The following is a 26,844-nucleotide window of genomic DNA, read 5'->3' as shown; positions in this document are numbered from 1 at the left end:
GCGAGGAGCCTGCTTCTCCCTCTCCCTCTGCCTGCCGCTCCCCCTGCTTGTGCTCTCTTTCTCTCTCTGTCAAATAAATAAATATAAATCTTTAAAAAACAAAAAAACAAATTACAATACTTGGGGAATCTTCTGTACTGGTCAAAAACAAATTGGGGCAGATTTTGCTGGGCACGGTGACTATGTGAATATACATAGAGGACTTAGATATTTTAAATGACCCTGTTTTGGACAGTTGCCTCAAAAAATGAATAAAAATCAAATACTGTGGTATTTTTATTTGGGGTATTTGTGTTGTAAATGTACACACTGACCTTTAGAAAGTCAGAAATCTCCAGGACTTGGGCAAATAAATAGGACATAGCAGAACAAATCTTAAATCCACGCCCCTTGTCTTTACAGTGTTAGAGAAGATAGAAAGTAGTTAGGGAACTCAAGAGGAAGAAAAAAAGGAGACAATACAAATAAAATATTCAGAAGTCTGTAAAGAAACTAATTTTAAGAAGGAGAATCAATATGAAAAGCTCAGTGTTGTTTGGCACTGATCTTTCTGACTTTTTTTAGCCCCCGGCAGAGGGACAATGTTGATAGAAGAGGAGCTAAAGCATTCACTGCTGGCATCTAGATGTATATTTTGGTCCAAGATTGTGGGAGTTAATCGTCCAGGGGGAGAAAAAAGATAGCATTTGGTTTTGGCAGAGAGAGCTGTAGAGTTTGCAAAGTGGTGGGCCTGGACAATGGAAACATTGGCTCAAAGGTGGAAGGTAGAAACTAAAACCAAAGAATCCAAGGGTTGAAAGAGATTTGAGAGATCTTGTTGATCTGTAAGAGGTAAATGGGGTAATCAACCCACCAGGCCTGCACTAGTTGAAAAATTTCTCGTTAGTCATTCCCAATCTCTCTTAGAATCCAGCTACAGATATTAAAAGAATAACGTCCAGCTAAGTTTTGCAATATGTTGGACGAGAATCTCAAGAACAGTCTGCTAAAGATAGATCAATTTATTCACTTTAATTTAAGCATAAATGGCACACATCATTTTGTAGAGTGGAAGAAGGCATCAGAAAACTAGATATTTTAATAAATCAACACACAGTTGTCTCCTCGCTGATGACTTAGCATTCCCACATTTTATTTTTTTTAAGTAAGCTCCACACTGGTTGTGGAGCCCAATGCAGGACTTGAACTCATGACCCTGAGATCAAGACCTGAGCTGAGATCAAGAGTCTCACGCTTAACTGACTGAGCCACCCAGGCACCTTGAGCATTCCCATATTTTAAACTATTGTTAGACCTTGGTAAATTCTAGTCAGCTTCATCCTTAATCATTATACTTAGTATCACAGAACTTGAAGGTAACCTGGAGATCACCTAGTCCAAACCCTCAGTTTTATCCATGAGCCCAGAAGTTTATAATTGCCCAAGACTCATAGATGTTCCCCTGAGCCACAAATGCTTTATGTCCTAAACAGAGCTCACTTTGGTACAGAAAATGTGTTCCTTTTCTTATACCCTTTATTGCAAATAATAGTGAAAGCATTATCCTAGTTGTCTTAACTCCTTTCCTTAATCCCAAATTTTTTAAATGAAAATTAAACAAATTTTGAGCTTTTTCTCTAAATTCCTGTAACATATTGCATACATCAGTGTCTTTCGGATTTTTATTATTGAAGTATAGTTGACAAACATTGTTATATTAGTTTCAGATGTTCAACATAGTCATTTGACAATTCTCTACATTACCGAATGTTCACCATAATAAGTGTAGTCACCTTATAACATTATTATAATATTATTGACTCTATTCCCTATGCTGTACTTTTCACCTCTATGACTTACTTGTTTTGCAACTGGAAGTTTGTGCCTCCTTCATCCCAAATTTTATCATCTTCACTCGTTCATCCACCCATTTATCCATCACAGTTTATTTGGCAATGACTATGTAAAGACACTATGCATGGCTCTCTGGACATCAACATTAAGTAGAATACAGACTCTGCTTTCCAGACCTCAGACAGAAAAAAAGGCTGATCTGGGAGATCCAGGTAAATCAAGCATTACCCTCCATTGATCCTTTTGGTAGAAGCAGGGACCTTCTCTTCTGTTAGAGAACGATAGTGGAAGGGGGATGGATGAGTTTAGTTAGATTTTAATTGTTGACTTCAACTTTCTACAAGGTGTTCCAAACCAAGCAAGTGAAGAAATGTTGTTGTGCCATTTTAAATGCATTTTTTTGAAGATCTTATGGTTTGGTTTATGGTCAAAGTAGTTTTGCTGGCATCTTCAATTTGCTTCTACATGTTCTTACTTCTTACCTGTGCCTGCCTGAATGACCTTTAACTGTCTATCCATTCATCCTGGGGCTCCTAGTTCTCAAAGTTGAAAAAGAAAGCATGAACATAAAGGGCTGGTATCCAAGATCTATAAAGAACTTCTCAAACTCAACACCCAAAAAACAAATAACCAACTCAAAAAATGGGCAGAAGACATGAAAAGACACTTCTCTGAAGAAGACATACAAATGGCTAACAGACACATGAAAAAAAATGTTCATCATCATTAGCCATCAGGGAAATTCAAATCAAAGCCACACTGAGATACCACCTTACACCAGTTAGAATGGCAAAAATGGACAGGGAAAGAAACAACAAATGTTGGAGAGGTTGTGGCGAAAGGGGAACCCTCCTACACTGTTGGTGGGAATGCAAGCTGGTGCAGCCACTCTGGAAAACAGTATGGAGTTTCCTCAAAAATTTAAAAATAGAGCTACCCTATGACCCAGCAAATGTACTCCTGGGTATTTACCCCAAAGACACAGATGTAGTGAAAAGAAGGGCCATATGCACCCCAATGTTCATAGCAGCAATGTCCGCAATAGCCAAACTGTGGAAAGAGCCGAGATGCCCTTCAACAGATGAATGGATAAAGAAGGTGTGGTCCATATATACGATGGAATATTACCCAGCCATCAGAAAGGATGAATACCCAACTTTTACATCAACATGGATGGGACTGGAGGAGATTATGCTAAGTGAAATAAGTCAAGCAGAGAAAGTCAATTATCATATGGTTTCACTTATTTGTGGAACATAAGGAATAACATGGAGGACATTAGGAGAAGGAAGGGAAAAATGAAGGGGGGGAAATCGAAGGGAGAGATGAACCATGAGAGACTATGGACTCTGAGGAAACAAACAGGGTTTTAGAGGGGATGGGGGGTGGGGGGATGGGTTAGCCCGGTGATAGGTATAAGGAGGGCACGTACTGCATGGAGCACTGGGTGTTATATGAAAACAATGGATCGTGGATCACCACATCAAAAACTAATGAGGTATTGTATGGTGACTAACATAACATAATAAAATAAAAATAAATAAATAAAATAATTGGAAAAAATAAAATTAAAATAAAAAAATTTTTAATGTAAAAAAATAAAGAAGAAAGCATGAACACTTAAGAATTTTCCCACTTGGGCGCCTGGGTGGTTCAGTTGGTTAAGCGACTGCCTTCAGCTCAGGTCATGATCCTGGAATCCCTGGATTGAGTCCCGCATCGGGCTCCCTGCTCAGCAGGGAGTCTGCTTCTCCCTCTGACCCTCCCCCCTTCATGTGCTCTCTCTCTCTCAAATAAATAAATAAATAAAATCTTTTAAAAAAAGTTTTTTTTCCCACTTGTTTTTAGACACATTATTTGAGTGTGATTAGTGTCAACTTATGATATGTCTTATTTCTGATGTGCTTTCCGAGACTTTAAGAAGGATACTCTATTGCAACTGTAAACTTTTTTTTAATTGAAAAATTTTTAGTTCTCCAAAGAAAACCAGTATATGCTCATTATAGAAAAAGTAATCAAAAGTCTTTTTCTCCTGATTTTAAGCACTTTAAACTGAAAATCCATTCATGCTTCTAGAAGACTCTTCCGGAGTAGAGGTGCTAAGGTCCTGTGATAGTCTATTTACTCTTGTATCAAGGGAATCTACAGAGGGAACATAAGGGTCTTGATGGGAAAAGTCTGAGTTAGTCACAGCTTGATTGCAGCTCAGGTTGATGAGAGAAGGCCAAGCCTTCAGCTGAATTTTCTCAAGTGGCTTGTTTTAAATTAAATGTAGTTGTGAAGACATTTGACTCCCAGCCCTAGCTGTGTTTTTTCACTCTCATGAAGGTCAGCACTGGGCCTTTCTTGTTCATGGCTGCCTTCTCTAGCATAAGACACCGAGTGAGGATGGGCACATTCTACCCTTGCTGACTGAGAGTTGAATTAAACCAGGAAATTATGACCCAATATGAGAATCTCTGCAGAGCATACCAGGTCATTGTGCCTTAAAGGACCTAGTAGTCCTTTAATTTAAAAAAAAAAAAAAAAAAAAAAAGAGGGTACATCCCAGGGTGAGAGGTTTTCCAAGCATAACCAAGCAGATTTCAACACAAATGATGGTAAGGAAAGTTTCTACTTCAATAACAGTAATAGTTAATGCTTATTGTACTTACTATGTATCAGGTACTCTTCTAAATATTTTACAAATATTAACCAATTTAATTCTCACAGCAGCTCCTATTTCAGAAATGAGGAAACAGACTGATGACAGTTAAGCCATTTTGCTTAAGGTCTTATCACTGGTATGTTCTGAAGGTCACAAAGCTGGAATCACACAAAGCTGGGATGAAACATACAGCTGGCTCCAGAATCTGTCCTTAACCACCACACAAACCACTTCTTTAAGGGGCCCTTGATGGTGAGCTCTTCCAGCTAAACTAAACTCTGCAAGTTGTTTCTAGAAACTGTTCTAGGGTCTACCTTCTCCTTTGGGATCTACAAAGCTGCTTGAGAACTGTGCTTGGCTTGAGATTCAGTAGTGTTGAGTTGCTAAGGCTCTGTGAGTTCTGCCTCAGGAGTGGGAGCTCCTGGGACTGTTTGGTTTATGGTCATACTAACAGCCCTGTAGACTGGCCACCATGTGTCACACCCTGCAGATCAACATGACATCTATTTGAGGCTTATGCGTGTCTACTCTTGTCGGGAGAACACTGTATTCAGGGGGATTCAACGTTTGGATGATTTAGCAATTAGAGACGCTTTTGTAAGAAGCTTCTAGAAGTCTCTCCAAGACTTTGGGCTCTCTGCCAGAGGGCACGGTAACAGTGCAGCCAACAGTCCACATCTGTTTCATCAATCAGTGTCTGCACAGGAACAGATGGTACCACCCAATGAAGATCGTCCAGGAAGATTTATTTATAAAGTGACAAGGTACAAAGCTGTGGGTGGGGCGTAGGGGAAGCGCAGGGAGAGGGCAGGTACCTGAGCCAGTAGCAGTAGCCCTGTGCCGGCCCCTAGACCTGGGCAGAGATGGAGCGGGGGGTGCCTACAGCATTCAGAAGGTTCAAGGCTCCTGGTTGTTTTGAGAGGAGCATCCATCTTCAAGCAAGAAATGGGGCCCTCCCAAGGTGACCTTACAGGGAAAGAATTGGGGGAATAAATACCCCATCCTCACTCTCTTTCCCTCCCCAGATCTCTTGTTAGGAATCCTTTTTGGCTGGACCCAAAAGTGAGCAAGGAAGATTGAGATGGCTTTGATGTAGTCCAGAACGGTCAGGCTTCCAGGGTGGAGAACAGTGGGAGAAGAGGGAGAGTGGATCTGGAGAGGGATATTTGGAGACAAATAGCCAACACAGGGGTCAGCTAGACTACTAATAGATTGAAGCTGAGGGAGAGCTCACACCAGTGGGAAAGAGACGGAGCATGGGAGATGGGGATGTCAGAACAATGACCCATGAACAAAGAACCAACACAAGATGTCTTGTTCTCTTTATGCCATAAGCAGGGCAAGCTGAGGGTCATAAGATAGCCTTGCAGCCTCCAGGTATAAATACAACCTGTGGCTAGGGGCCAGGGGGTCATTTTGTTCCCTGGTTATTGCACTAAACGATGTGTAGGAAACATCTGGAGACAGAACAAAGCCTTCTCCATTGGGACCCAGGGACAACCCCACAGATGTGACAGTTACGGTCACAGAGACGAAGTTGCAGTATAACCTGAATCCTTCATCCTGACAGAAATGCCTGCTGAAATGCTGTAAATGAACAGTGAGTGCCTTTATAAGCCTGTACTTTCTTTTCTTTTTTAAAAGATGTTTTAGTAACTTTTAGTAGACTGACCTTCCCACAGACAATACCTATAAACTCTGAAAACAAATATTTAATTTTCTTGATTTTATTTCGGCCTTAGTGCCATGTAATTGACATTTCATATTGTGTAAGGTTAAGGTGTGCAACATGTTGACTTGATATTCTTACATGTCACAAAAACGACTGCCACCATAGCCTCGGCTAACACCTTCATCATCTCACTTGACTACGGTGTCTTTTTTGTGTTGAGAACATTTTTAAGATCTATTCTCTTAGCAATGTTCAAGTACATACTACAGTGTTATTAACTATAATCACCATGCTGTACAATAGATCCCCAGAACTTATCCACCTTAAAACTGGGAGTCGGTCCTCTTTGACCAACCTGTACTTTCCTAAATCTTTGTATACTAACAGCATGGGAATTTGAAACCAAAACAATAGTTTTATCTGAATCACATCTCTAGAATCTGACTATATGGCGACAACGCAGTGAGCAGGACCCAGCAAATGACAGCCGAAGAGTCCCATCCAGCTTACGTCCATTTTTGTAAATAAAGTTTTTTTGGGTGCTACCATGGTCATTCATTAACATATATATCATTTGCTTTCATGCTACAACAGCAGGGTTGACTAGTTGTGACAGAAACCATATGTTTGTGTGCAAAGCATATATGCACCTAGGGAAGGACTTAGACCCAACACCATTGTTCTGCAAAGAAATTTCCCCTTAAAGAGACACAAAATGTTTACTTACTATGGAATTGTATAGTGTTTGTCCATAACTGGCTTTGTTTGGGATTTTGTTCTTTATCTTTCTCCTTCACTTAGCTGAAAATCCTGATTTGAACTGTCCGAGGGAGAGAAGAAGGAAAGGCACTTGGCCATTGTGCCTGGCGAACATGAAATTTCATATCAGGCTGTTCTCCGCATCTATTTCCCGAATCGTGTCTGGGATATTGATTTGGTAGATGAAGACTGACCCCAGAGTTGCCCAAAGGTCTCTCAGTGCTTCTGACCCTCAGGCTTCACCATGTCCCTGAGCTATTTGCCAGGTTTCTCTCAGACTTTGCTCTATGAAGGGTGAGACCTCACTGCAAGGCAGGTGACCTGGCTTCCAGGTGTGCAGGCTGAGAGAGAAGGTAAACATTTTCACTGCAGAGAAAACACTATCTTCCAAGACTTTCATTCATTCAACAATTATTTATTAAGCAGCTATTCTGTGATAAGCATTCTTCTGGGAATAGGAGATGTGGCAGTGAACAAAACAGACAAAAATAAAATAAAATTCTTGCCCTCATGAACATTCTGATTGTGTGTGTGTGTGTGTGTAAGAGAGGGAGGGAGGCAAACGTTTTTGTTTATGTTAACATATAGTATGCCAGATAATGATAAGTTCTATAGAGAGAATAAAGGAAGGAAAGGTAAGAGAGAGCGCTAAGCTGAGCAGGGCGGGGGGAGGGGTTCTTCAAGCAGAATATCTCTTGAGGCGTTTGAAATATCTATTGATACCTGAAAACTGATCTACCTGTTGACTGTCATAGTGGTGGGAAAATGAGCTCTTTCCTTAACGTTCAACATTATCAGAAGAAACATTGCCAAGGCACTAGAAAAGTCGTTAGCTATTTGACCCTCACCTCAGGGAGGAGAGGAAAAGAAGTCATTTATTGAAAACTCAGCTTTGCTGGGGCTTGAAATGGTTAGCACTGTGCTGGTGGCAATCCATCCCCTTCCTTCTTGTGCACACCTTTGCTATATTACACAGGGCCAAGTGGAGGTGGTGACGTGGTCCACCCAGAAACGCAAGCGACAGAACACAGAAGGTGAGTGATGCTGGCCACCTGGAGACAGGCTGGCCAGACTGCTATCGACATTTTCTCAGCAGGCCCAGAAACGTGTGTGAGCCGGGCAACGATCCTCTCACCCTCCCTTACTCCCCTGGGAGTTTTCATAACAGACAGAAGGACCCAGGGCTTCAGAAATTCTAATCAGAGCACTCAGGGGTCCCACATGAAAATATTCCTTTGCACTTGCCAAGGCCTACCCAGTGGTGCAAAACTCTGCAAGAAAGCCGGGCCTGGGGATGGGACTTGAGTTCGAGGCATACACTGAACACACTGAGAACCATGACAAATAAGTTTCCCACACACTTAATTGGTTTGGCCAAGCAGCTTGGATCATTCGCAAAACCACTCCAGGGGAATGGTACCGAGACTGAGAACTTAGCATTGACACCTAGCCACCATCTCTCCTGCCCTGAACAATGGGAGGGCCTTCAGTGCTGGCCGGAACAAAACCTCAACTGCCATCTCTCAGAGGTGCGAAGGAGCTGTGTGATCTACTCTCCAAGCCAAGAACCCCAGGTACCGTGTGAACTGAGGGGCAGAGGTGAGATTAGAGAAGGGTTATCAAGCCTCCATGATGGTCTGGGGGGCACGTTTCAGCAGCACTGAGGATGACTTGGTCCCGGAGCTCCACAGGGGGCTGGATGAAGATTTGGCTCCTACTGCCTGAAGTGGATACGCCCCTTCTCCACCTCCCCCATTTGCCAGGGAGCCAACAAGTCTCTGCAGCGTGGGCCTGGGAACTAGGGTTTCCCAGACCTGGGATGCAGTCCAGAGTTAACACGAGCAAAGTTCAGGATTTCCTGCAGCCTCTGCACTCCGGGTTCCTCTAGCTCAGCTGGTCCCACAGAGCAGCCCTTGGAACCCCCCAGATACACATCGTGGCCCCTGCTGTTTTCCTTCGGATTGTTGCCCTTTCCCACATTGGAGGCAGAAAAAGAATATTCTTACCCCTAGCTTCTCGCCTTCCTCTTTCCTTCTTATTCTCGCTCCAAATTTAAATACTAGTAAACTAAAATTGTTTTCAAGATTTTTAAAGATACAAATCAGCAACATCATCACTTTTGTTCTCCCCGTGAGTGAGTTTGAGTGTGACCGGCTGCCTGAGTTGACCTTTTGGGCCACATTTACCCTGTGTGGGGGTAGTAATAACTCTGGCCCCGTTCTTGTACCTACGCCAAGACATACTGCATTTAAGAGAGGCTGACATTCCCTAGGGCATTTTCTTTCTGATGTTTTAAATATTTGCTTATTTTTCCCACAGGAAACTTTACAGTTAGTATGCATTCCTAAGTTGATCATCTGCCCCCTGTGTTTCCCTCTTGAGCAAATCCTTGGGCGGCTCATTACGGACATTTCTCCTAGTCTGACACCCCATAGCAGTGCGAGACACTTCCCTTTGTGCTGTATGACCAATGGCAGCCAGTTCTTGTATTTGCTCAGTAAAGCTTAGCTATTGCCTTGTTCAGGACTCCTCTTCATACAGAAGCAGAATCTCCAAAAGCCAATGGGACCCCATTATTTGTTCATCTTTCCTAGGTTCAAACTCATCATTTTCTCTTGACGGCAGCTCTAAGGGTGGGGCTGGCCACGTAACACAAACCCCACCAAACTCTCAAAGGCAAGATTTTGTCTTCCAGTTACCCATGACGCACCACGGCAAAAGGAAATAGGGACTCAATGAAGATAAACTAGAAGTGCCTCATGCCCACAGGAAAAGGTTCCAGTTAGAACATTCCAGGGAGTCAATTCACAGCATTTATTCTTTATTTTGAAGGAAGAGAGTACCCATCAGAAAATATAACCAATTAGTTCGTATCTTGCCTGTCAGCCTTCAGAATAAGCCAGTGAAACATATTTCTGCTGAAATTCTTAGCTTTACGTTGTCAATCATAGGCAGTCCTGGGAGCCAGAAAATGGTACCGTGCATCCACAGGACAGATAACCACTACACAGTACAGCAGCAGGGAAGCCCTTTGTTCTGAGGAGCCCAAGGCTGGGGACGTGCCCTAAACCTTGGACAGATTGTTAACAGACCCTGCTGTTGTTCCAAGGCTTGCTGAACTGGGCGGAGATATTGTCCTCAGCATCTGTTCCCCGGATTGTCTGCTTCCATTTAAGATCAGGGTGTAAGTCCAGGTTAGAAGGTGGGAGATTTTAGTGCTGCAGAAACACTTTTCATGGCTGAATCTCAATTTAGATTCAACTGAATTCTATGAGCACCCATGGAGAATCTGCTCTGTGTGTGCGACTGTGCTAAACATGGCCATCTCTTTACGGGACTGCTGGGGAGCCATTTACCACCATCTCAGAATAGCCACCCCCGGATTGTGCTGTCCAAAGCCTGCACGGCCATATATATGACCCATCCTACTAGACGCTGCCCAGGTTTCAAAGTCTGAGGAGGGCTCCCTCTGCCTTCAAAGAGCTTGTGGCCTGGGGCAGGAATAGATTGCTACAGAAGCAACTATAATACCAGGCAAAGCAAGCTCAGTAGCAAAATGGAAGTAAGTAACCAAAAAATGAACTCAGAATTAACTCGAGATGTAAGAAGTGGTCAAAGGAAGAGGGACCGAGGGGAGAAGAGGCAGCTGGTGTGTCTTGTGAACCTCCCGTGCCTGGTCTTGTCAGGCCATCAAGCATCATGCTTATGGAAGGTAACACTGACAACAAGAAAAACTGGCAGATTTTTCAGGAGACTGGAAGCCAGGTAGGAAGACACTTCAAAAGGTCAAGGTAAAGGATAAGGGGGCTTGAATTTGTATAGTAACAGTCAAATGGAAGAAGACAATGGAGCTATTCTGAAGTTTGTAAAAATTCATTTTGACTAACCATAAAGTTACAAGTGAGGAAATCGGTAAGAAACAAAGTACTGATGAACCCCAATTTTAGTAACAAGAAACAATGTAGTTAAAGATTTGGATTATACAGGATGGAAGTAGAGGGTATTAGGCTAAGTGAAATAAGTCAATCAGAGAAAGACAATTATCATATGATCTCACTGATATGAGGAATTTGAGAAACAAGGCAGAGGATCATAGGGAAAGAGAGGAAAAAAATGAAGCAAGATGAAACCAGAGAGGGAGACAAACCACAAGAGACTCTTAATCATAGGCAACAAAGTGAGGGTTGCTGGAGGGGAGGAAGGTGGGCGATGGGCATTAAGGAGGGCACGTGATATAATGAGCACTGGGTGTTGTATGCAACTGATGAATCACTGAACTCTACCACTGAAACTAATAATACACTATATGCTAATTAATTGAATTTAAATAAAAAATAGAAAAAAGAAAATATGCCCACCCCCCCAGCACCCCTCAGTTTGTTTCCCATAGTTAAGAGTCTCTCATGGTGGGGCGCCTGGGTGGCTCAGTCGTTGCGCGTCTGCCTTCGGCTCAGGTCATGATCCCAGGGTCCTGGGATCGAGCCCCGCATCGGGCTCTCTGCTCGGCGGGAAGCCTGCTTCTCCCTCTCCCACTCCCCCTGCTTGTGTTCCCTCTCTCGCTGTGTTTCTCTCTGTCAAATAAATAAAATCTTTAAAAAAATAAAATAAATTTAAAAAAAAGAGTCTCTCATGGTTTGTCTACCTCTCTGATTTCTTCCCATTCCATTTTCCCTCCCTTCCCCTATGATCCTCTGCACTGGTTCTTATATTTCTCATATGAGTGAAACCATATTTTAAAGAGCAGACATAATTCTTAAAGGAGATTGCCTAGTGGAGAATCTCCCATGGCTTTCAGCCTAAGGCAAGATTCCAGAGAAAAGTGCTTAGGTCAGTGAAAGCCCAATACTTGTTTTGAAAGTAAAGGAGGGCATTGTAACTTATTTCAATTTACAGTCTCCTATACATCTGAGACCCTTGGGGGTTTCTTAACAGAAGATTTGTCCTGGAGTTCTTGGCAAAGATGAAGAATACTTCCTTGAAATTTTCCCTGAGTCCATTTTCTCTAAGTGTGGTCCCTTCACCATAATACATACTGAAGATGGAGAGGAGGAATAGAGAAAACTTAATGAGAAAACTTAACTCTGTTAAGCAAAACCTTAACGCACTACATGAGGATGTCATGAGATCACCTAGGAAGTGTTCGAGATCACCCAAGAGTGAACTCTGTGAATTCCATTCAGAATGACTCAGGTTGTAGAACATCCATTATTTCACTTCCAAATTCAGATCCACATCCATCCGTTACTTTTTCTAGAAGTCTCTCTCTCCTTCCCAGTTCTTTGCTGCTTGAGGAATGCTAACTCATGCTTCAAGTCCTGACCTGGGCCCACTTGCTAGGAACTTGTAAATTCTCAGTTCATGCTTTTATTTCCACTGTACTGAGCTCGGTTGTCTACCAATCTAAGTTTGGTTTTCACTCTTAATCAAGAAAGGTAAGCAAAAAGGTAAGCAAAAATGCATGCTCTTGGGTTAACAAGTAAAGCAAAGGAAAATAAATTTCCAGCTTGTCTGCTGATAATATGCTGCATTTGTGTCAATGAAATAATGCCAAAAAACTCATTGCAAGAGTATGCAAGTACTTTCATTTGTATATAAAAGTATACATGAATTATGTATAATAGAAATATGTTTGTAGAGGCTGAAAAAACATTGGAAGGGATACCCATCAATTTCCCCTAGGAAATAGAATTGCGGAAAATGAGAAGATTAGGGACTTTCACAATAGCATTTAATCATTTCTTCCCTGCTTGACTTTATTTTTAAAAGAATCCTTTATTTAAAAAACAAAAACAAAAAACCCACATAGTTCTCCCATACTGGATCTCGGAAAATTGTGGTTCATTCAAGCTCGGCACTAAAGGGGGTACCCCCCAGGAGCCCACAACACCCATTTCTCAAATTAGACATGGCTCCGAGCATGTTTCTGAGCGCTTCCATTAGAAAGTGTTCATCATACTACAGGGTGACCTCTCGGAGGCCACACACAACCAAACTAATTAGTTCAGAGGCTGCACCCCATAGCCCCGTGTAGTGATCATTTGGGGTAAATGAGGAAGCTGTTTAGTTTTATAGTGACAGAAAAGGATTGTTGCCCAGGAAAAACATAGGACCAGCAAAAATTTTAAATGCAGTATTTGACATCATTGTACTAAGAATTAGACAGCCATTTCCCAAAATGGGATGTTCCTCACTGGCCACAGAATCCCTCGAGCTGAGCCTAGTGCCCTCTGCTTGCCTCTGGCTTTTTCCAATATCTCCTCCCCCAGCTGCCAGTCTGCAACCATCAAATTCCGATTCCTTTGTTATGTTAAATTTTCTAACCCCTCAAATGAGGCTTCAGATTTACCTTTAAAGATCCGTAAGAGTAAAAAACGGTATTGAGGAGACCCTGCTTCATAAAGGACCTTGTATCCAGGGTTTCTTTCTGTAGCAACCAATAAAGAATCGAGTGAATCAGCATGGCATTCTTAGTCGGCACTCCTTAACCAGACGCATTAGAGCCCATTCAAAGTTGGGAGTGGAGAGAGTATTGTTCCGGAAACAACCACCTGACCATGAGCATTAATCAAGCGCTTTCTATCCATCGGCCACTGGACTAAGGCATCTTTCTTTCCTGTACCATCTCGTTTGGTCTTCACAACAACTCTGAGGTTATAAATGGAAAAAAATTGTCCCAAACCCGGTCTGTGTGATGCAGTTCATAGCCTCCTTCCAAAAAGATACTGGGATTTTACTGATCAAATGTTTAAGCAGTCCCCTGATTAGCTTTAATGGAATTAAGACTTGCCCGAGGAAATCATCACCCACCCCACAGCTGACTAATCAGTCAACAGTCTGGTGGCTGTTTCTAATGACTTATTTTCCTTTCAATAATCAGCTGAACAAGGATAATCTGCTTATTGTCTTTTCCTGTGAAATATCTTTACCAAAAGCGGATCCTCCTTGGCCTGTAAGAGGATTCCACCCCCCCCGCAACCTCACTGCAAGGTTTTCATAAAATTTTGACACACGCTCACAACCCAATTGCCTGAACATTTTTTAACTAAGTAGATACTGTAATATTCACCATTTAACACATAATATGCAGTCCTAGATAGAGTGAGAGCATGAAGATTGATCCGTCTAATCTGAAACCCAGGCTTTTAGCGACTGCTTCTCCTCCTTCCCAAGCAAATTGACTTCTCATTCCTTCAGTTCTCATACCACATTTGTGACCATCAATCCCACTTGCCCACTGAAACCTTTCAAAGCCTTGTCAGTCAGGATGTCAAGCATGCCCTTGGGAAACGGCAAACTCAGATTGTCCAATTTTGACTCGGGTGAGAAAAATCTCCAAATGGGGAGAGAGGACTGGATGTGCAGCCTTACTCCGTGTCTTCTGTGGGTTACCCTTCACGTAGAGGCTCTCCTTTACCTCCCTAACTGCCATCACACAGGCCTTAGAGGGCAGGCTCCCTTTAATCTCCTGGCTTCCACGGAGACCAAGACTCTTACGCTTTTATCATAGCTGTGACCTGCCCTGAACACTTCAACCAAGGTTTGCTCGAGCCTGGCACTTCAGTAGAAGTTGCTCCCGTCAAGCCAGAGATCAGTTCGAAGCAAACTCTTACTGATGGGGAATATTAAAATTACAAATTCTCCTGCATGTGGGTCAAGTTCTGATCAGCTTAGCTTTTGAAGGCTAACTGTGACTTTGAGTGGGACAACCACAGTGGTACTTTGGTTCAGGAGAAGTCAAATCATGCTGCTTATCATCTTCTGCAGAATCCTCTTAACCCAGAGTGGAATGTGGGAAGAAATGTGGAGTACCTTTGTAAATAAGTCTATTCTGGCCTGGAAATGTCAGCTCTCTTTAAAGAAAACAAGCGCAACAGTTGAGAACTTTTTTTTTTTTTTTTTTTTGGAGGGAGGTGGCCATTCCCCCTGACACAGAAAAAGGAGGGTGATTTCTTCTTTCTTTCCATTCTCCCTTCAATTTCTAATCTATTAATATTAAAGGACTTGAATGCTGTTTTGACTAACCACGAGTTCTTTATCTATGGGAACATGATTCCAATGGGTTTATTTTATGGGAAAGTGAACTCCTAACTCTCATACAGAGAAGCTGCAGAATGATGAATTGGATGACACGAAAGTCTTCCGGAAAAACACCTCTGCGGAACTTACACGTGCCAGGCAAGCTCTGTGATGGAAGACAGCCCTTCGAAACTTCACAGCATTTAGCAACGTCACGCTGGTAGTCTGAACTGGTCAGAGTGAGCTATACATATGATTTGGCCCAGATTCTAAGTAGGAAGTGGCTCTTGTAACCAAAAAAAAAAAAGTAACCTCCCCCTCCCGTGAGCTCAGGGCAGGATGCTGACCCCAGAGATAGAGCAACTGGTGGAGAGGATGCAGGCAGGACTTTGTGCTCATATTAAAGAGAAACTTGCAAGGTCAAGGAGCCAAAGGTTACCCTCTTAACTAGTTTAGAAAGAAGCACCAGCACTTGGCAGAGCATATGGAGGGGAGTAAAGATGGCATGATGACTGTATTCGAGGTGGGTTTTGTTTTGGATCAGCTCTGACTGAAGATCACTTGGAGATATAGCAATGTTTTTAAGGTCCCGTCTAGTGCAGAATGACAGGAAATAAGACATCATGGGACACGTGGAAAGAATTGGTGGAACGTAGACAGTGCAAGAGGAGAAGGTCCGAGGCTCCACCAGAATAAAGACCTTTCCCAAAACATACTGATTAAGGCTTTTCCTCAGAGTCTTTGTAAGAACTGAAAGTTTATATAAGAATCCGACTGTATACAACATTCAAAGATCTATAGGTTTATATATACATATATGTGTATATATGTGTGTATCATATAAATGTGTGTATATTGTATATATGTGTGTGCGAGTGCACCTACTATAAAATAATTCTCGTTCCAACCATTCTCAAAAAAGTACTTTGACATTTTCATGAAGTATTAAGTTTAAAAAATCCTCCTAAATGTTGCATATATAGACATTGAGCAGGATAGCACCTATCTGCTTCCTACACTCAGGATTTTATTACCCAGAGTTGACTAAACAGCTAAACGGCCTCCCTTTCAAAGCCCCATATTAATGTAACTTTCACTTCTCCGGGCTGATAGCATGTTCCACGTATAATAGAGGCTATACACACACATGCACAGTGACATAGTGACTGACGGAGATCTGAAAGAAAAAATATATATTTTTTTACTTCAGATCCATGTCAGTTGAAATTTAGCATCTCCTTGCTTCTCCTTCTAAAAAGGCAAAAACAATCCCTCTGAAGCCCATAATCTCTCTGCTCTTGTAGATGGTGCCCTCCAAAAAGTCCTAACTCCTAGCACCTGTGAAGTGATCTTAGTTACAGACGTAATCACACTAGGAGGAAATCATACTGGTTTAGGGTGGGCCCTAAATCCAATGACTGGTGTCCTTGTAAAGGAGAGATTTGAAACTCGAGGCACCCAGGGGGAAGACGACCCACATGATGAGGGAGGCATAAACTAGAGAGAGGCAGCTGCGAGCCAAGGAATGTGAAGGTGGCTGGCAACAGCAGAAGCTGGAAGAGGTGAGGAAAGATCCCCCCCTGGAGCATTCTGAGGGAGAGTAGCTCTGCCATCACCTTGATTTTGGATTTCTGTCTCTAGAACTGTCAGAGAATAAATTGCTATCGTTGCAATCCAGTTGTGGTAATGTTATGGCAGCCCTAGGAAACAAATACAGCCCCCTGTACTTGATATTCCACCATGATCTATATGTAAAAGCACAAATCCTACAGAACAGAAGCTGCTGAACATACGTGTGGGCAGCAAAGAATACGGCACCTTGCAGAACACTCCTCCCTGGAAGAGGCTTGGTACCGTGACTGACTAATCAGTTCTCTGCTCACCAGTGATCTGCTTTGCAAATGGAAATTCTTCTCTAGACCTTCCAAGTCAACATCATATTCTGACTTCTTGCTTTTGTACACTGAAATATACTGTGTGTTCTCTGTGTTACACCTTTCAACGGGTTGCCATGAAGCTCAGACAAAGACTGAAACAGGACAGAACATTATGCCTGGGATCTGAGAAGAAAATACAGGATAGATACACAGGGAAAGGTTTACTCCTCATGAGCACTAAAACTTTGTCTTCTGTGGTTCAAGGAAGAACTGGGAGGAATATAGAACTGGGCAGAGTTATAGAATTTTCTGCGTCGATAATCTACACCATCCAGTACGAGAGCCAGGAGCCACATGTAGCTAACTGAGCATATGAAAATGTGGCTGGCATGGCCCACGACTCGAATTTCAAATGTAATTAATTTAAACTTAATTTAAATTAGATCTAGAGTCTAAATAACATGGGAAAGAGAGACTAGGAACGGGGAAAGCCAAATAGAGGACTCAAAATGAAACAAAACAAAAATCCATTCAAATCAACTCTAGTAAAAATTAATAGAAAACAACAGTTCGGGTAGACTAAACAACGCAGTTAACAGATAATTAATTACCTCTCTACCCTCTCTATGATCATGTTTGCCCAATATAAAGCAACTGGCCAATTGAGCTAAGTGAATAATAATTTTAAAAAGACTGACTGTCTATAATCACTAATCAGATTAGCCAAAACAGTTGATCTTGTAAACTCAAGGGCTGCAGGCTAACTGGATTAAAAAATGAAATTAGAAAGAATTTTTCTCATATACAAAAAATAAAGAATTTAAAGAGGTGAGGGTGTAAGATAAAAATTCAGTGGAAGAAAAAGAGAAGATGAAAGCCTCCAAGAATAACCCCCAAAAAGTCATTAGCTTTTTAATAGACAGGAAAACAAGGACAAGAAAGGAGAGGAGAACGAGGAGGAAGAGAGAGGCTGGAAAAGAGAGGGAAGCAAAAGAAGGAAAACACACACACACGAATCCTGATCTGTACATTCAAAAGATGCTGGCATTTGGAGGACGCATTTGGGAGGGCCTTTAAGAGTGAAGCTGTGGTAGGAAGGGAAAAATGAAGGGGGGGACATCAGAGGGGAAGACGAACCATGAGAGACTGTGGACTCTGAGAAACAAACTGAGGGTTCTCGAGGGGAAGGGGGTGGGGGGATAGGTTCGCCTGGTGATGGGTATTAAAGAGGGCACGTATTGAATGGAGCACTGGGTGTTATACGCAAACAATGAATCATGGAACACTACATCAAAAAAAAAAAAAAGAGTGAAGCTCTGTTACTGCTTTTGAAAAGAAAATCCCAAGATAGATTGCATGAGGAAAGGTCACGGGTGCAAATATATGAACAGAAAGATGCCAAGGCCTGCAGGCCAGCTAAATTTAACCTGGAAATCACCAAAGTCTGAGACACTCTATACCTGAATTTGGGATCCAATATCCAGCTGAGAAACTCACAACAGCATACAGGTGATTTGCAATATCGCCTGAGCTCACCATCAAAACTGGGAATTCCACCCATTTGATGGGTGATCATTTGAACACCAGAACACATTGGATCTGGGCAAAAATATTCCATTAACATTGCTAAAAACAATATAGTGACATCCATTTGTTGGGGGAAGTTTGTAATATTGCTTGAGTCTAAAGCAGAGAGGAAATAGGATCAGTATTATCTCTCAGGTGTGGGATGGTGAAAATACCCCCTATTTTGGAAAATGAAATAAAAAGATTGCATGAAATCTTGTAACAAATTTAGTCCCTCTTATATATTGAGAAATGATTTAAATTGTGTCAAATTTTATTGCATTTTTAAAAACTTGGAATCCATGACATGGGTGATTAATTAACCAAGGCTGTGAACTGGCTGTTTTTTTCCCATAGTTTTGCTAATTCAGAAAATTCATTGGATATTCACTAAGTGTCCAGAGCTGGGAGTGCTATGGGCACTTATTAAATGACTGCTGAATAAAATAATACACCACTTATTTAGAGGCAGATATTATAAACACTGGTCAATCATAAAGCAAGTGCACGCTTTTTCATAACCTGTAGATGGATTCACCCCAGGGCCTTCCTCTGGGAATTGCAGGTTCCCTAGCAACAGCTGTCATCCTGAGAGATACAGGTTGGCTCTGCCTTAGCTCCATCTGTTGCCCACTCCAGTGGGTTTCTAGAATTTTCCACAGCAGCAGCCCCCATGTCCATACTGTATTATCTTCTTGTTGCTGGGAATTTGAAGAAATAACAATGGGTTAAATATCCAGTTTAACTAGTTTCCGTTTAAAACAACTAAAAATGATTGGGGCACCCGGGTGGCACGTCAGTTAAGCACCCAACTCTTGATTTCAGCTCAGGTCATGATCTCAGGGTTGTGAGATCGAGCCCTGTGTCAGGCTCTGCACTCAGCATGGAGTCTGCTTGAGATTCTCTCTCTCCCTCTTCTTCTACCTCTCCTCTGATCTTGCACATGCACACACACTCTCTCTCTCTCAAATAAAATAAATTTTTATAAAAAAACAACTAAAAATGATAAGATAAAAACAAACAAAAATTATATTAAATGCATCCACAAGCTGGCAAAAAAGTAAGGAATCCTCAGAATAAAAACTAAGTAAAGACAAGCAGCCAGAAACAAAAGCAGAGTCAGTTTTCATGTTGAGCATGTTTCCCGTGAACTTGAGCCTCGGAATTCAAGGTCTTGCAAGGCTTAGAAAAGAGGAGGCAAGGACCAGACTCTATCCAAGATGTGATTCAGCAGGAAGCTCCTTCATAATCCCTGGACCCCAAAGGCTATTCTCGAAAGATGTGCCCTAGAAATAAACTCACTGCCCCTCTCCCCTGGGGACAGTGAGGATGTGCATTGTCTAGAACCCTGTCACTGAGTAGAAGAGGAAAGTCTTCCCTAAAAATTTGTGACCACATGCTGGCCTTCACATGGTTTACAGCCCTAATTCACACAACCTTATGTTGTCCAAAATACATCAAGTCAAAAATGTAGTGTAGGGACACCTGGGTGGCTCAGTCAGTTAACCGTCCAACTCTTGATTTCGGCTCAGGTCATGATCTTGGGTTCGTGAGATTGAGATCCCCCCACCCCCATCATCTTTGCTCTGGGCGTGGAGTCTGCTTAAGATTCTCTCTCCCTCTGCTCCCCACACTTGCATGCAAGGGTGCTCTCTCTTAAAAAAAAAAAAAAAAAAAAAGCAAAACAATGTAGTTTAAAGTGATCCCAGAATGGCAGTAGTGCAAGTTCCCCGGCAGAACCAAATATAGTTCTATTCTGAAAGAACTACCTTCATTCCCAGAAAAGGAAGGTAAAATATGACCTAAGGGAGAATAGCAAATTGGAAGACAGAGCTGAATAAACTACACAGAATGAAACGTAGAGAGATAAAGAGATGGGAAACATGGAAGAGAGTTTAAGGGTCCTGGAAGACAGAACGAGAAAGGGTAACAGAGGTCTAAGGTGAGTGCCGGAAGGAGAGAGAAACATTCAGGTAGTCTCGATACTTGAGGAGAGAGTAGCTGAGCACATCCATGCAACTATAAATATGAAGCAGGACAAATATAAAGAAATCCACTTAGGACAGCAAAATAAAAACTGAGTAACCGTGAGAAGATGCTAAATGCGTCCGTCTTGAAAAGACACAGCCTTCCCAGGGCTAGTGCTTAATTGGACAGCTCACTTCTTAATGGCAACCATGGGAACCCAAGAACAGACATGGACAATGGACTGGGAGAAAATAAACACCAATGTAGAAGTCAAAGCCAATCACAACAGATCTCAAGAAGGAGGGCAACAAAGATATTGTCAAAAAAACAACGAAAACTGAGTTTGCAACGTTTAGATAACAAGGAAAATTCTGGAGGTTATTCTTCAGGCAGAACACAATGATCCCAGATGGAGAGTCTGAGATAAAAGAAGGATTAAAGAACAAAGGATATGGCAAATGAGGTTAACCCAACACTAATACTGGCTTAATTAAATTAATTAAAATACCTTGTGGTGCTAGAAAATATGATACATGACGATAACATATAAGGTGGGAGGGGATGATCACCTCAGTATCCGGGGTTTTGGGAGGAGGATAAAAATACTGATTGACTTTAGAATATAGTGTATATAACTTCTAAAATACAAGAGGAAGGGACGCATGGGTGGCTCAGTGGGTCAAGCGACTGACTCTTGATTTAGGCTCAGGTCATGATCTTGGGGTCATGAGATCCAGCCCTCAATGGGCTCCCTGCTCAGCAGGGAGTCTTCCTCTCCCTTTGCTCCTCCCCTTGCTCACACGATCTCTCTCAAATAAATAAATGAAATCTTAAAAAGATAAAATAAAATACGGGCGCCTGGGTGGCTCAGTCGGTTAAGCGACTGCCTTCGGCTCAGGTCATGATCCTGGAGTCCCGGGATCGAGTCCCGCGTCGGGCTCCCTGCTCGGCAAGGAGTCTGCTTCTCCCTCTGACCCTCCCCCCTCTCCTGCTCTCTCTCTCTCATTCTCTCTCTCAAATAAATAAATAAAAAAAATCTTAAAAAAAAAGATAAAATAAAATAAAACACAAGAGGAAGAAGGCAGAATGAGAAAGTAATAATGAACCTAAAAGAAGGTGACAGAAGAAATGAAGCCCGGCATAAGGAAGACAAACACAAGCACAAAATAACCTGGTAAAAATAAAACTAATTTATAAATTCAGTAGCTATACTAAACCTTAACAGACCTAATTCTTTAGTTACCAGGCAAAAGATGATCAGGCTGGGTTTATAAAATGTAGTTATATGCTTTTTACAGAGGTGCTCTGAAATACTTAAATCATTAAGATTGAACACAGGCAGATGGGAAAAGATATGCCAGATAAACATTATCTGAAAGAAAGCTAGTATAGTTATATTAATTTCAGCCAAAATAGGCTTTCTATTGAGGCAAAGATTAGTGTGTTGACAATGTGTGCTCCCTTTTTCTCATAGGGAAAGGTCAGTAGAAAGCTTCCCATCCACGCCATGTGCTAAATATCTTTTTCTCCATTCTTTGACAAATTCAGGCAACATTTTTCCTTTGGAAAACCCTAACATCTCTCTCTTAAAAATTACTTCAAATCCTTTTTCTTTTCTTTAAAGAAATTTTTTTTAGCATTCACTCTGAAGAAAAGTCCTTTATGCTGAAAACAAGTCGTCCTACCTCCTCCATATATTGCTTAAATCTGTGATCACCTGGCCTTGTGGCTTCGAAGTATCATCTCTTTATTCCATTCCTATGCCTGATTTATTTTAACAGCACCACCCATGCCTTGCCCTTGATTTCTATAACTTTGGCTTAGATTCCACGGATCTCCCCCTAAATTGAGTCTCCATTGTTTGGATTCACAGAGTTCACTCACGGTCCAACTCTCTCATTAGGTTGTAATACATTTTCGGGTGAAATCAATTAACTTTTGATGAGTTCCTAATGGTTTCATGGTATTTTAAATGACAACCATGGCTTCAATTAAAGTTTTCATTTTTGGGGGGGTTACATACTATTCACCTGAAACCCTGGTTCCGTTAAGTTAGCTGAGTTTGACCTTGTATTTCATGTTAACTTCATCTCATTTTTCTGTTGTAGCTTGGACTAATCTGTTTGAGCTTCTTACTCCTTTTGTTTTACTCTGGTTCCTCAAAGGTCAAGTATATTCAATTATTTGATCAGGTAACAGGTTCTTCCTTCTGATTTTTATGTCCTATATGTCATGAGGTTGGTGGCCCCATTCTAAGCTTTCCCCAAGAGTGTGTTATGCACATAGCTGACTGCCTTTTTGCTGCAGTCGTCATTACCAACTCAGGCTTATTAAGCATGTAGTAACTATATCAACACGGTGTTTATGAGTCAGAGTCTCGGTTCTCAGTTATTATCAGTTGGCTGGCATTGAGTCAAGGGTCAGGAAAGAATGAGATCAACCATGGCCAACAACTGTACCTATGAGGGAGCCCATCTCTTCCTGTTGGTGTTCCTAAGCCCTGTAGAAAGAGCATGAGTTTGATCATGACTGGTGTTTGGATTCTGTCACAGAGCAGCTAAGTGAGCTTGGGAAGATCGTTTAACTTCTTTGAGCCTCAGTTTTCTGTGATATGGAGATCATTATTAGCATATCCACTGCTGTGCAAACTAAATGTAACAGTGTATGGAAAGCGCCTCACAAGCTCTAATCTAATTAATTAAAAGCATTCTGATTAACTGAGTGATCTCAATTCACCTTAAAACTGAAAGTTCCCTCCAAATTAAGACCCATCGTATTGGGCTTCTAGGAGACCAATCCTACTGACCTTTTCAACTCAATGATTAATAATTAGATTTGGGTGCTGGCAATCCCCTGGTCCTTGAACCCAGTGAAAGAATTCGGTCAAACTATTCAACCTTCTGCCTCAGTGTTTGAGGTATTTTAATAGATGTTTTTAAATAAAAAAGAAATATATTATTTCTTCATAAATCAAATAAGAAAATAAGGTACACTGTGAGAAATGCGCTGGAAATAAAAGCATTCTAAACTGTCTTTTCCTATTGATTTTGGTCAAATCATTTAACCTCTATGGCGCCCAGTATTTACTGTTCCAATCTCCAGTTTCCCCACTCACTCAGGAGGATATTATGAGGGTCATAATTAGTCCAGCATACAATGGGCATTCCCCTTACTTACCGTCATTGTATATCAGGTATTATCTTAATTGGCTCAGGCTACCATAACAAAAACCATAGACTGAGTGGCTGAAACAACAGAAATTTATTTTCTCACAGTTCTGGAGGCTGGGAAGTCCAAGATTAAGGTGCCAATCAATGGAGTTCCTAGTGAGAGCTCTCTCCTTAACTTGCAGATAGCTGGTTTCTTACCTTGTCATCACGTGGCCTTTCCTCAGCTTGGCTGCAAGGGGGAGAGAAATATCTCTCTCTTCCTCTTCTTGTAAGACCACTCATTCCATCACGAGGGTCCCACCCTCATGATCTAATCTAACCTTAATTGCTGCCCAAAGTCCCCATCACCAAACACCCTCCCAATAGGGCTTAGAGCTTCAACATAGGAATTTCAGGGGGAATACATTCAATCCCTAACAGGGATAGGACTTCTTTTGTTACTGTCACATTTGTCATGTTAGATATATATATGAATATATATATGTATGTGAATATTGAGAAGAATCTGTTTTCAGTATAAGAGCAGGTCTAGGAACTTTTGGTAACATATACAATAAGCAGAATCTAATTTAAATACTTGGAAGTTTCACATATAAGATCTCAACAAATATGACACTGTGACTCCATTTCTCTCAAACTTTTGTAAGTGATCTCTACTGTTTTCTAACTTCCCCATGCTACAGATAAGAAGTCCAAGGCTAGTCTAATTCTCTTTACGCAACAGCCTTTTATTTTTATTTTTTTGCATTGGGAAGTTCACTAAACCTTCTTTTCCTTATTGGATTTCAGAAGATACACTTGGATGGATCTAATATGTCATTATCAGAAACACTTCCTGGTCTTAAACACTTCCAATCTGAAAAAGCAAGATTTTGTTCAGCACAAGGAGGTTTTACCTATTGTTAGTTGCTTTGTATTTATCTTCTATATGCTCCTCATTTCTTTCTCTGTAACTTAGATTATCTGTGTCTCTGTGTCTTTTGTCTTTTCATCCATGGTTTTCATTTCTTTGTGTTTTTGCTCTGTATTGCAGACGGTTCCCTGCACTCAATCTTTCAGGTGATCAATTTGATTGTCCTGATGTTCACCTCCTAACTTTCAATGTGGACTTGGGGTGGGGGCTTTTTAAAAAGTTCCCAGACATCTTTTTTACATTCTCTTATCTCCTTAAGACTTCTCATTACATTTTCATCAAATCTCTAGTCTGTTTTTCCATTAATTCTGCCTCAATACGATCCATGTAATCTAGTCGTTCAAGCTGTTATGTCCATGGAGAGGATTTGTTATTTTCTTTTCTTACTCACGTCAGTGAGTGTGAGTTTCTTCAGCAGCAAAGATGCAAGTCCAGCCTCTGGGTATCCGGGGGTGGCGGGGGAGGGGGCTGGTGGTGGTGGAGAACTGACAGGCAGTGGAAGACTTGGAAGATGTACCTGCTTTTTCTCCTTGAGTGGGTCAGTAGTGATTAAGTGCGTAGGCTGGGACCTTCGGGCCGAGATGTAAAACCCCCTAGTCTGAAGAACCCCCCCCAGGCACAGGGGGAAGGGCAGTCCTCAGGCCAGTCTTTCTTCTCCCCTCTAGATCTGCCAGCAACCACTAGCTCAGCCTCTAAACAGGAGGTACAATACTCTTTTGGAAAGATACACTCTGACCAGCCAACTGGTCCAGGTGCATCCCTATGGCTATGTTTACCCAAAGATATGAAGACTCTGTAGAACTTATGATAATTTATAACCTTTCCATGACACCCAAAGATTAGAAGCAAATTTTGTTTATAAGGAGTTGAGAGAAAAAAAAAATGGCAGGTTGAAGGTGTTTATCATTTTTCTCTCCCAAGAACCTGCTACAATGTAAGGGGAAAACTGCAAAGGTGTAGACAGCAAAAGCAAAGAATAGGACAGGTAACATCAAGGGGATAAAATGGTTTTTCCACAGTAGGCAAATTACTTAGCCTCTCTGGGCTTCGGTTTGACCTGGGAAATTGGAATAATAATAATAATAATAATAATAATAATAATAATAATAATATTACCTATTCTGATTGGTTGTGAGGTGCAGGAAATTAGTTATTATATGTGAAGTGCTTAGCCCAGTACATGGCACATGGTAAAATCTATGTAAAATGTTAGCTATTGTTATCATTATGATTAATTCAGACAAGGCACTTAAAAACACATTTAATTTCTCTTCTTTCTGCTTTACTTACCATGATGATACTGTTCTTCCCCTGGTCTTCTAAACCAAAAACATGAAGGCCACCCTTTACTCCTCTCTTTACATTCATTAACAACAGTTGATTTTACTTCCTATGCATTTCTTGAATCAGCCTACCCTACCATGCTTCCTGTCAGCTTTATCATCTCACATCTGGACTATTGCAATAGGTCTGTAACTGATTATCTTTCCTATTTTCCCTTCTCCCTTTAAAATAATCCTCAGCCTTGAAACCAAAGCGGTAGTAGAAATATGATGATGGTGGTGGTGGTGATGATGATGGTGATGATGATGATGATGGTGATGATAATGATGATGATGATGGTCTTGATGGTGATGATGATGATGGTGATAGTGATGATGGTGATGATGGTGATGATGGTGATGATGGTGATGATGGTGGTGATGATGGTGATGATGATGGTCATGATGGTGATGATGATGGTGGTGATACACTGTATTTTCAGGCATTTTCTCATTTAATCTTCACAATGAATTGATGAAGCAGGTACACTTATTACATTGCTTTATAAAACTGAGAAAACAAATTTGACAGGCCAAGGAACTTGCTCTGAGGGGAGACCTGACAGTTCCAGAATATCAGTGCCAGGTCTCTGATCAGGGCCTGCACTCCCAGCCTCTGCCAACCACAGGTCCATTGCTTAGGACCATTCACCAGCTCCTGATTTCCTGCAGGTGAAAGTGTCTTTCCACAAGGCTTACAAGGCCCTTTATCAGTCCATCTGGGGAAACTTCCCCAGCCTCCTACCCTACTCAGATCTTAATAATCCACACTGCATTTACTCCTCAGCAATGCCACACTGCTTACAGCTCCCAAATAACTCATGGTGTGTTATTCCTCTATGCTTTTGTAAAAGCTCCTTTTCCCCACTTCTCTATTTGATGACCTAGAAAATAACTATTGAGAAAACCTGGCTTCCCTGGCCCTCTGTGACAGACAAACATTCCCACCTTCTGGTTACTTCCCTGCCTGTGTATTAATGCATTCTATTTTGATTGGCTTATAATTTATCACCCTTAGGAAACTATGAGCTCTCTGAGGGGCAGTGCTGTATTCTCATGATATTCTTAGCACAGTCTTGACACTTAGAAAAAATATTTATT

Source organism: Neomonachus schauinslandi, chromosome 3 (genome assembly GCF_002201575.2).
Source record: "Neomonachus schauinslandi chromosome 3, ASM220157v2, whole genome shotgun sequence".
In the NCBI taxonomy this organism is placed as follows: Eukaryota; Metazoa; Chordata; class Mammalia; order Carnivora; family Phocidae; genus Neomonachus; species Neomonachus schauinslandi.
Note: the sequence above shows the minus strand (reverse complement) of the source record.